The following is a 12050-nucleotide window of genomic DNA, read 5'->3' as shown; positions in this document are numbered from 1 at the left end:
AAGAAGAAGAAGAAGAAGAAGAAGAAGAAGAAGAAGAAGAAGAAGAAACAGTAATTAGAGTCTATGTACTCTTGGTGTATGAACTCGAGTTTTATTTTTATTCTTGGGAAAAAAACTTGTAATGGATCCTTAACAAGTTGATTAATTAACATCTAAAAAAGGAAGCAGTGGTTACCAAAAGGCCAGGATAGTTTTATGAAAAGCAGATTATTCTATACTAACCTTAATTCCTTTGATGGTCACCAAACTGAAAATCCAGGAGAATGATGTGGATACAGTTTCTGTAGATGAGGTATATGTTAGATGGTAATAAAATTATATGGATTTGGAACTTGATGAATGACTAGACTCATAAGATAATCATTCATTGTTCAATGTCAACTAGGTTAGGGGGCTTCAAGGATCTGTGTTTAATTTTTTGTTATTTAGCATTTTTTTATGGACATGGTAAGGCTTTGGGATAAATTTAATAAAATGAATTGCAATGGGAATACATGTAATGTCTTATAAGTTTTAAAAAGTCAGCTTCACAATTACAAAATGAAGAATACTTAGTTCAACAGTTGGTCTTTAAAAGATGTTAGGGTAGGGGCAGCTAGGTGGTGCAGTAAATAGAGCACTGGCCCTGGAGTCAGGAGGACCTGAGTTCAAATCCAGCCTCAGACACTTAACACTTACTAGCCATGTGACCTTGAGCAAGTCACTTAACCCCAACTGTCCCTGCAAAAAGCAAAAAGTAAAATTAAAAAAATATGTTGGGGTTTTAGTGGACTATAAGCTCAGTAGGAGACAGCAGTTTGGTGTGGTTACAAAAAATGCTAATGGAGACCTGGGACCTGGGAGCAACTGCAAATTGTAGCTGCCTCAACCCAAGCACAGCACATGTTTGTGGGGCACCTTGTATTAAACCATTCATAGATGACCTGCTTCTGGGTTTCATAAGTAGCATAGACATCCTTCACTGTGATCTATTGAAAGTCAGCCCTTGATACAAGCATTTGCTGTTTTTTTTAAGCTAATATAATCTTGGGTTTCAAGGAATAAAGTGATGATAGACTCTTTGTACTCCACCTTGGTCACATCAGACCTGGAATATTGTGCTTAACTCTGAGTGCCACGAATTTGGAAGGATGTTGATACGTTGAAGACTATCTGGAGAAGGAAAAGAAGGTGAAGACCTTTTTAGCTCATGACATACGAGTATCAATGGAAGGAATTGGGGATATTTAGCATGAAGAAGAGATGGTGGAGACAGCACGTGAAAACTGGGTTTAATTATTTGAAGTTTTGTCATTTTAAAGAGGGATAAGATAATGAAGGCTGAACAGAGGTAGAACTAAGCTTTATGTCAGGAAAAACTTACTAATGACTAGAACTCTCCAAAAATGGTATGGGCTGCCTTAGCAAACAGAGGTTTGCTCCATCATTGGAGGTCTTCAAGCATTATCTGTATGGCTATTTGTCATTTTTGTTATAGCAGAAGTGGTAGAAACATTGAAAGATCATCTAAATCTAAGCACTAGGAATAAGAAGTTAGATTTGAGATGTGGGCTGAGTTGCTTTTCTAGACTGCACAGTTGCTACCTTCATCCCCAACCCTGTCCACCACAAATCTCCTAAAATATTTTTTCTCTACTCTATTGGTCACAGTCATTTTAATTTTTCCACTTGACCAAAGGAATGGAGATAAGGAATTTATGATAAGAAGAGCTGTAACCAACCAAATATTGAATGTCAGTCAGCACTGGGTCTCAAAGCATTCTCAGGTAAACTTTTTTCTTCCATGAAGCAAAAACTCTTGGCTATATGTCAAGGCCAGGTTATAGCTGGGAAGAATTAAGAATCATCCTCAAGTAATCATACATTGTCTGAAATATTTGTCAACAGACAAATCAAACAGTCTACTACACCAAATGATCTATTACCATCATTACGAAAGGAAGATGAGAATTTGATGGTTTTTGTTTTTGTTTATGGAAAAGGAGTATAGGGGCGGCTAGGTGGCAGAGTGAATAGAGCATCAGTCCTGGAGTCAGGAGGACCTGAGTTCAAATCTGGCCTCAGACACTTAACACAAAAACTGGCCATGTGACCTTGGGCAAGTCACTTAACCCCAATTGCCCTCCAAAAAGCAAGAAAGAAAGCAAGAAAGCAAGCAAGCAAGAAAGAAAGAAAGAAAGAAAGAAAGAAAGAAAGAAAGAAAGAAAGAAAGAAAGAAAGAAAGAAAAAGTGTAATTAAGAAAAATAAACAATTGCAATAATAGAAAATAACAAGACTAAGTCATGTCTCTACTACCCCCAAGGCTATAGCAGTGATAAAGAAAGGACTTTCTCTCTGTCAGAGCCCTAGAGCTAGAGAGGTAGAGCTAGAAGGCAAATGTTGTACAAAGCAATAATTATTTGGTATTTCTGGAACATCTTTCACCAAAGATCTCCAAGTAATTCATAATTCATTTATACTGTGTACCCCATATGGAATAATAACATGATATCTACATATTATTCACCATTAATCTAGTGGCATCAGTAATGGATCTACAAAGAGAAGCCAGGAGTCTTCCTTCCTTGTCCTGTGCCATAACCACTAGATGGCATTCTTATCTTTCCTTCATGCCATAATTTTTGATGCCAATTAAGCTCGTTTTTTCTTGATAGTCCAAGTGAATGACTAGCACTGCTTACAACACTGTTTTCATTGCCCAGTGAAATAATTTTGTCAATTTTGATCTTTCTCAATCTTTCTGCAGCTGCTGTGAAATCATAATGGCCAAGCTTGTCCCCAAAGGAAAAAAATATGAGAAGAAAATGTAACATGTTTCTTTTCAGAGACAGGAAACCATGACTGTAGAATATAATGTCTGGCTTTTTGAATATTCTGCCAAGTTTAGGAGAATTCTTTTCTCTACCTCTGTATTAAAAGAAATGGCTCTTAGGGAGAGCAAGAAGAGAGGAATTTATTTGGCAATTAAGCTGATGTAAACATAAAAGATTAAAAAATTATTAGAGAAATCTGACCTTGCCATCTAAGCATAGTCTTGTCTCACCTTGTCTCCTGTCTTTCTGACTCCACAATTTTGGAGGCTCTGCCTTAAAGCCCTTCTCCTTGAAAGGAGTCCATTTCTACTCTGGTACTTTCCTCTGAGTCTAGGGTAGATAAGCACATCAATCTACTTTTCTCTCTCTGAATACTACCCCTTCCAAAAGGTCAAATGCAGGCCATTGCTATTTAGTGAAGAAATACAGAACTAAAAGAGAAGTTAGATGGTGAAACCACAGAACTGATGTTTCAATATTAGAAACAATGGATGGCAAATGACCTTGATGAAACCATCCCTCTCTAAACCTCCCCACCTTTACAACCTATTAAATGAATGAAGAATACCTATTGAGCTGTCAAGGACATTATATCAATTTTTGAACAAACTATGTTTGGAAGTGGGGAGTTTTCCATAAAATAAGAGGTTTAGGACAGGTGGGGCTAGAGTCATGTACAATATTGGAACCTGTCAAGACTTCTTGGAACTGGGGACCTCGAGATAAAGTTTAAAAAAAATGAAAGAACCACAGAAACAGTTGAAAAGCACCCAAGAGATCTATTTCAGCCCATAACTGAACATGAATCTTTTCCATAATATCTTCTACAAGTAGTCATTGAAGTTTTTTTGCCCACATTGATAGCAATTCCACTACCTTCTGAAGTAATTCATTCCATTTTTTAAATAATTCTAATTGTTGGAAAATTTTTCCTTATGTTGAATCAAAAAATCTGCTTCTTGGTAGCTTCCTACCATTGCTTCTAGTTTAGTCTTATGGAGCCATAGAGTACAAATGGAATCCCTCCTTCACATGTTTTTGTTGTTCAGTCATGTCTGACTCTTCGTGACCCCATTTGAGGTTTTCTTGACAAAGATACTTGGAGTAGTTTGCCATTTCCTTCTTCAGCTCATTTTATAGGTGAAGAAATTGAGTCAAACAGGGTTGAGTAACTTGCTCAAGGTCACACAGTTAGTAAATGCCTGAGGCTGGATTTGAACTCAGGAAGAGAAATCTTCTGGATTCCAGGCCCAGAGTGCCACCTGACTGCCACCTCCTCCACATGAGAGTCCTTCAAATACTTATAAACAGCTATCACATTCCCCACCCCATACCCCAAGTCTTTTCTTTTTTAAGCTAAGCGTCCACTGTTCTTCAATTGATACTTCCCTAGCATGGTCTCCAGTCTGCTCTCTATCTCTCTATTTGCCATCAAATTTCTGGCTGCTCCAGTGGAGGACCACTCAAACTCGTTCCCAGCAAAACATAAGTGATCAAGTTTATTTTTGTGCTTAACTTACATAATTAATCATATTCTTTTATTCTTATAAATGAGTCAAAGAACACATATCATTAATTTAAGTTGAATAATAAAAGATTTCTGAAATTTTACTTAAGGGACTGTGATATTTTCAGGTCTTTTTTTTTTTTTTATAAGAGTTTATTTTAAGTCAGTGTCTGGTAGGAAACAGGCTCATACATGTAGAACTGGAAGAGATTTTAGAGATTCTCTCTAATTTTACAGATGACAAGCCCAAGACTCAGAGAACTGGGGTGACTTGAACAAAGTCACACAGGTAGAGTAGCAACCTTGAGATTTTAACCTAAATCTTCTGATTCTAGATGGAGTAAAAGGTGAAAGATGTTGGACACATTCAACTAGGCTATTCAATAATCAATCCCAAGAGCCTTTTATGAGTTCTTTTCCACAATCCTACCTATGTAGATAAACCTGATACCATAGCCTACAAATCACAAGACACATCTATGTCATGAGGTGACCAGTCATGTTTATTTCCTTACTTCTTTCCCCACCCCTGACCCTCTGACCTCAGAACCCATTAGATCTCAGGTAAGTATAGAGCTAGTGAATTTCTATGAACATTCTTGGTTTAATTTAATTCAACAAATTCTACTCAGCAAAGGACCTATTAGCACCCTAGCAAGTACTGGAGATAATTGGGATATGGGATTTGGAATATGGGACATGGACTAGCTCTGTGGTTTCACTGCTATAGAGAACTCTCAGGAAACTCCATTTACCAGTCCTTCTTTCCAATTTGTAGTCTTAAAGGATGTCCTCATACACCAAAAAGTTAAATTATATGTCTAAGAGTTGTATCACCAGAGTCAGAGACAAGACTTTATCTCAAGTCTTCCTAGCTAACTCTCTCTCTCTCTCAATCTATTATACCATACTGCCTCTAATAGGTTTTGGGAATATAAAGGCAAAAGTCCCTACCCTCAAAGAGTTTATGTTCTATTGTAGGCATACCAAGCATATCCCAAATTCCATAACCCACATATCTCAAGTACTTGCTAGGATGCTAATAGATCTTCTGCTGAGTAGAAGCTAAATAAATATTTGTTGAATTAAATTGAACTGCAAATGTTCATAGGAGCTCATTAACCCTCTACCTACCTGAGGTCTAATAGGTTCTGAGGTCAGAGAGTGGCGGGGCGGGGGAGAGTAAGAAACTGAACATACCTGGTCACCTCATGACATATTTGTGCCTTGTTATGATTTGTTGGCTAAGGAATAGTTGTTACCAACTGGTATATTAATCAGGGAATATTGAAGAGTGTCATGCAAACCCTGATCACGTAGCCTCTCTTTGTCTAAGTTTCATCATCTGAAAAAATGAGGGAATTAGAATACATGGGTTCTAACATCGCTTCCAGTTCTGAATCTTATCATTCTACTTATTAGCTTTTGACATGTTATTCTCTTCCCCATGTAGAAACCTACACAGGGTTAGTCTTTTGAGCATATTTGAATTTATGCTCTGAATTTACTCCAACCTTAGGAATAGCGAACATTGAGCCCCTCTACCTTTGGTCTTTAAGATGGCTCCAGAACCACATTGTTATGAGTATATATAGATCATTTATACAGATATAGATACTATAAATCATTTATCTAGAGCTGGAAAGGACTATCCAAGCCCATTCTTTATTTTATATTTGAAGAAGGAATTTAATCAATTTGTCCAAGGTCACAAGGTACTAGGTGACAGAGTCGAATTTTGAACCCAGGCCCTCTGACTCCAAATCTAGAACTCTTCTCATCCCAGTTTGTGCCCTGCAAACTGCCATTTCTTGCTCTGCCTACATGACACCTCTTAAAAACTTCACTTCCTTTTTTTGTATCCACTGAGAATGGTGCCCTATTCTGTGGAGGCTGAGAGATGGGAACAGAACTTTCTTCCCATTGGACTCAATTTATTTGGTGCAAAACCTCAAAAAAAATTGGAAAACATTCATTAATAGATATAAAAGGAACTAAAGAAATAGTTTACATTAATATTTCTTGTCCTTTTCTGGGCCATAGAGGACCATAAATCAGAGGAACTAGGAGATTATTGGGATCATAGATCTGGAGCTGAATGCAACCTCAGAGACAGTACAATCCAACCTTTTCATTTTGCGGGTGAACAAGCTGAGGTCACTTTGTCCAACACCCTAATTCTTAAATGAGGAAACTGAGGCCAACAAAGGTCAAGTGACATTTCCCCTCCCACATTCTTTCTGGTAGGCAAGTCTCATATTCAACCTCAAAGAAAAATATGGTCAGTATGGGATAGCTCTTTTCAGTACTTCCTCACTTGCTCATAAAAGATATGCTGTTCCATCTGGCTAGGGACTTTTGCTACCCTGATGGGAGGTCACTGGACAGGTGAAACAACTTGTCTAAAGTCATACAGAGAATAAGTGGCAGACCTAAGATTTAAACCCCAAAGTTCTGCCACCACATACAGTTCTCTCTCCACTGTTCCTTTCAGAGCAAAGAAAAAAAATGTGAGGAGAAAAAAAAGAGGTTTCTTTTCTCATACTAGTTTTGGACTTATGTCATCATCACTTTTTTTTTGCATTTGCATTGCTGAACTGTGTCTCTGTTGTGGCCATGTGCATTCCCAGGGCCATGCCCCTGTAGGTCAGTGTGTATTCTTGCACACTAGTCAGAAAAGGTTGCTGAAGGACTCTCATGCAACAGGGATTTCTAAAGGATGTCGGAAATGCATCTTAAGGCTAAAGAATGAAGTTCATGCCAAGTTGGCCAAAAGAAAAAAAATACACAATAGAAGAATGAGGAAAGAAGATGTAGGAGATGCTGCTCCTTGTCTACCTTCATAAGAATGGGAACACATTCATCTAAATGGTGGGGTGGGAAGAAAAGGAGGGGTGCTGTGGATTTATAGCAGAAGTTACTGATTTTGCAGTGATGTTAGTTTTAATGGAGGCATTTGCAGCACCATAAGGTCACCCAGCTCAACCTCCTCATTTTTTAGATGAGGAAACTGAGACAAAGAGAGGTGAAGTGATGGTTGTGTAGGCAGCAAAAGACAAAGCTAAGTTTTGAACCCAGGCCCTTGGATTCCAAAGTCAACATTCTTTTCTTAACACCACACTATTTCTGCATTGATTAACTAATGCTTCTTCACAACTGAAATTGATTTAATCTAGTCCAGCATGTGTTTTACAATCAGTTTTGTTTAGAAGGGCCAAATCAGTGATTCAAGGGCTCAGGAGTGAATTTTTCATCAATACTATGTGTATAAACACAATCTCTCCTAAATTAAGAGTAAGTTGGAGGTAGAGGGGGAGCATGTTTTGTAGATGAGCTCCAGGATAGTAGTTTTCTGGACATAGATCAAGGGAAAGAAAAAGTTCACTAGGAAAGCAACTGGAAACACTATGTTGGACTGGCTGGGAAGGGCGTTTGAGATCCATAATTCCCAGAGCTTTTAGCTCAGAAATACCTACATATAGTAGCCACAGGGCTACATTGTCAAATGTTAACTTCTTTGGAAATTCCCTTGAATAGACTATCGATGTTGATAAATAGCCTACTTAATTCTTAATCCTGGACAGGGCAATACAGACTTGCCTAACACAAGGAGCTTCTTTTCCTCCTTCCCAATGTTCTTTTGCTAGGCATGTCTCACATCTAGTCTTAGAGAGAAAGATGGCCAAAACAGAATAACTCTCTTGTTTTGGCCAGAAACCCTGAGGGTCTTCCCCTCCCAGACCATTTTTTTTGAAAGACACAAAGAAGTCTCTTTTCTTATTAAATCTTAATCACTGAATGGGTTTTGCCTCAGTCAAATTGAGACATGTTGAAGACCTTAGCTTGAAAAGGCCAAGGTTTCCCACTGCATCATGGGGAATCTCCAGTTGTCCTGATCTATATCTGACCACTGGACCCAGATGACTCCAGAGAAGATAGTGAGACTGGTGACTTTGCACAGCCCTCCCTCACTTAAATCCAATTCACTTTCATGTCATAGCATTATCTTCCTGGTGTCATGGTCCTCTTGGAGAATGAAGGACAAACAGCAACAGCAGCAACTTGTTCTCAAAAGATATGCTACTCTATATAGTTAGAAATGGTTATTGCCCTGGTAGGAAGACACTGGAGAGTTTACCTGTCTCCTATGTGGCCTCAGAACACAGAGGCAGGCTGTTCTACTTCTCCCCACTCATTTATGTGGCCACTGCCTCAGAGCTGCTGGATGGAGAACTAATTAGGCTTATCACCAAGATTTTTCATATATTAATGTGTAAAAATTTACCCATACAAAATAATAGTAATAAAAACAACTCATAGTTCAGTTGGGCTGGAACATGGAATATATGAAGTGGGGTAATATGAAATGAAGTTGGAAAGGTAGGTTTGGACCAGATAGTGAAGGACCTTAAGTACCAGTCTGAAAAAAAAAAGACTTTTTATCTGAGAATCCATATGGAATGTTGAACATTTTTGAGCAGGAGAGTAATATCCCTATATTTGTACATTAGGAATATTACTTTCCAAGAGAGAGAGGAGAGTAGCAGCAGGAAAGCCAATGGAAAGTAGTAATGAGTGGCATAATTAGATTGGATACAGTATTGTGGAAGACATGGATGTGAGATTTGTTGTAGAAATATAATCTGGACTAGGTCAATTATTGGAAATAAATTCCTTCAGAACATTAGTCTTTGAGGTCAGGATTTGTTTCTGCCTTTCTTTGAATTTCTACTGTTTTACATAGTACCTGGCATATAGTGGGTGCTTAATAATTGCTTGATAACTTGACTAGAACAGGACCAAGTGCTTAGTATGGTGCCTTGCACAAAGCAGACTCTTAACAAATATGTGCAGAATTGGATTGTTTTGAATTGAATATGAGGACAGAAAAATCAACCTGACCCTAGGTATTTGAGCTTAGGTGTTCTGGAGGATGTTAGAGTCAACAATAAAAATGAGGAACTTATGGGGAGAGGCAGGTTTTGGGGGCAGATGATGAATTCAGCATTAGACTGTTGAAGTTGAGCTGCCAACAGGACATTCAAGTGGAGATAGCCACTGGCAATGCACAATGGAATCTAAGACTATCGGTTGGGGGTATTCTTGAGAGTATTCCCTTTAGAATGGGTAATTGAACCAATCAGACCAGATGAAATGAGAGAGGGAGAGAGAGACAGAGACAGAGAGACAGAGACAGAGAAAGAGACAGAGACAGAGAGACAGAGAGAGACAGACAGACAGAGAGAAGACAACAATGCTGAGGACAGAGCCTTTAGAGATACAACCAAGGAATGGGAGGAAGACAAGGAATAATTGATTACACCAAGAAGGAATAATCATGCAGGGAACCAGGAGAGAATATTATCAGAGAAAGATACAAGGTAGAGGGTGTGATCCACAATGTCAAATGCTCCAGAAGGGTAAAAGAAAATGAGGACTGAGAAAAGGCCACTGGATTTAGTAATCGAGAGCTCATTGGGACCTTTGGGAGCAATTCCAGTGGAATGAGACTGGAAGGCAGATTTCAAAGACTTGAGCAATGAGTGGGTTCTGAAGAAGTTTTGGCAGTAAGTAGATACAGTTCTTCCAGGGGTTTGGGGCCTAAAGGGAAGAGTTATAAAGTGGTACCTTAGGGAGATGTATGGGCCAAGTGAAGGGTTTGTAAGTATAAGAGAGATTTGCTCAAAATGATCATATTTGCAAGAACTGGGGAAGGAGTCAGTGCAGTGAGACCCCAGGCAATATCAGGAAGACACTAAAAATGAAAGACCAGAGAAACAGAATGAATAATGAATTGGAAAAGGTCCTAGGTTTCATAATATCATGCAATTGTAGCTGTAGAGTTGGAAGGGACTTTAGAGATCATCTAGTCTAAACCACTTATTTTTCAGATGATGAAACTGAGGCTAAGAAGGAGGAAGTGACTTTCCCATAGTCATTCAGAAAGTGAGTCAATATGTATAATTCAAACCCAAGTCCTCTGACTCCAAACCCAGCATTCTTTGCACTACAGACAGGGAGCACTGGATTCAAGGGAAAATTTGATCTTTTGAGGCCAGAGGAGAAAATTGGAGAAGAATAACGAGGTTCTAAGATGTGGAGTTGAAGAATCTCACTGACTGAATATTCTGGGTAACATAGAAGGCAAGCCCATCTCCTGGGAGACAGGGGAGGTTGGAGTGAGGCTGTGCTCTTGAGGAGAGAGAAAAGATTTGGAACAGTCTCTGTGAAGAGTTTAGTAGAGGGTTGACCAGAGATGTGCACAGAGATTGTCATGTCTTGGTAAGGACCCATTTGAGGTAAGGTAACATGAATTTGTAGTGATCTCAATTGGCATGGTTTGGTGACTTTCAGCAAGATTTAGTTACTTGGGAGCACTAATAAATAGAAGTTAATGGTGACGAGAATTTATTTTTGGTTTTGAGGGGCAAGGGAGACTTTGAATATAAACTTCCTGTGAGCTGTGTGCATCCCTCCTAAAACGTGAATATATTTGAGTGGAGGGTGAGTAGACCTGGAACGATCAAACTTAGCTATTGATAATTAATTTCAGATAAGTCAAATGTGAGGTCAACTGCCTTCTCTGTCACCAACAGATGACTTTGTAGGCAATGTGTCACTTGCTCAGGTGAGATGTAGAAAGCTGCTCAACTCCCCTCAGAAGACGTAGTCTTATCACATGAAAATCACTGGGTCATGATATACCTCTTATTACCAGGCAAAGAAATAGTAGGAGAGTAGTTGTGAGATTGTTAAATGAAAACCACAGTGCTCAGAGGCTGAAGCAGATGGCTTCTGATGTCAGTCTTGACCACTTTCTCCCATACCTTTCAGGGGAGAAACAGAAATTTGAATGTCTGTAGCAGACAAGTGAGAATAGGCAGAATTCCACTTTTCACAGGGATGCCAGACCAATTGGGATGAAGAATGAAATTCTGAAGGGAAATAGTTCCCATGAAGATTTGTCTTGGAAAAGCACAGAGAATCCACTAAACATCTTAGATCTAAATATATATGTATATGTACATATATAAATTATATATTCATATACAGAAGATGGAAGACCACAATAGCTAACCAATTGGAGAGCAGCATGACCAGAATGTTTAACCACCGAACCATAGATGAGACCCCTCCTCTATTACCTAATCCCTTAACAAACTCCTCCTGCCTTTTTAATATTAATCATATTCCTATATTCTGTGTAGATTTTGTAATCAGGATCTTTACCGCATAAAAATCCATCTTCTTTTCTCTGAAGTTGCTGGTTTCTCTAGGAATTTAGCCCGCTTCATGAGAGGCATCAATCTTAATAAATACCTATACTTGGATTAGAGGTGGTCTGATTCTGAATTCTTTGAGATGGTTCCACCACAACACATCATGAAACCCCAACAGTTTTTGGGTGGGCAGAGCCCCTACCACAACAGTTTTTAGCGTTCGTAAGTGGGCTTGAGTCTCTGACTCTGATCTCCCCCTCTATGTGGAGCAAAGTCTTTGATTTGGACCCCCTCTAATCCAAAGGTAAACCTATCTTTTTCCTTTCTCTTAGCTGGGAGGTCCAAGCACCTAGGAAGGCTTGACTGGATTGCTTGGTCTGTAGTGCCCAAGGCCCTCCAGGAGGCAAATTCCCTCTAGACAGAGGACACTCTGCTTGGGAATTTTGCAGGGAGTTCTCTATGAACTCAATGTTTCATTCTTCAGAGGGATTCCATTGAAGAGATGAAAG

Source organism: Petaurus breviceps, unplaced genomic scaffold (assembly GCF_028583685.1).
Source record: "Petaurus breviceps papuanus isolate PSGF00001 unplaced genomic scaffold, PetGlider_PUasm1.0 90692, whole genome shotgun sequence".
Taxonomy (NCBI): domain Eukaryota; kingdom Metazoa; phylum Chordata; class Mammalia; order Diprotodontia; family Petauridae; genus Petaurus; species Petaurus breviceps.
The sequence above is the reverse complement of the archived record's forward strand: the minus strand, read 5'-3'. Positions refer to the sequence as shown.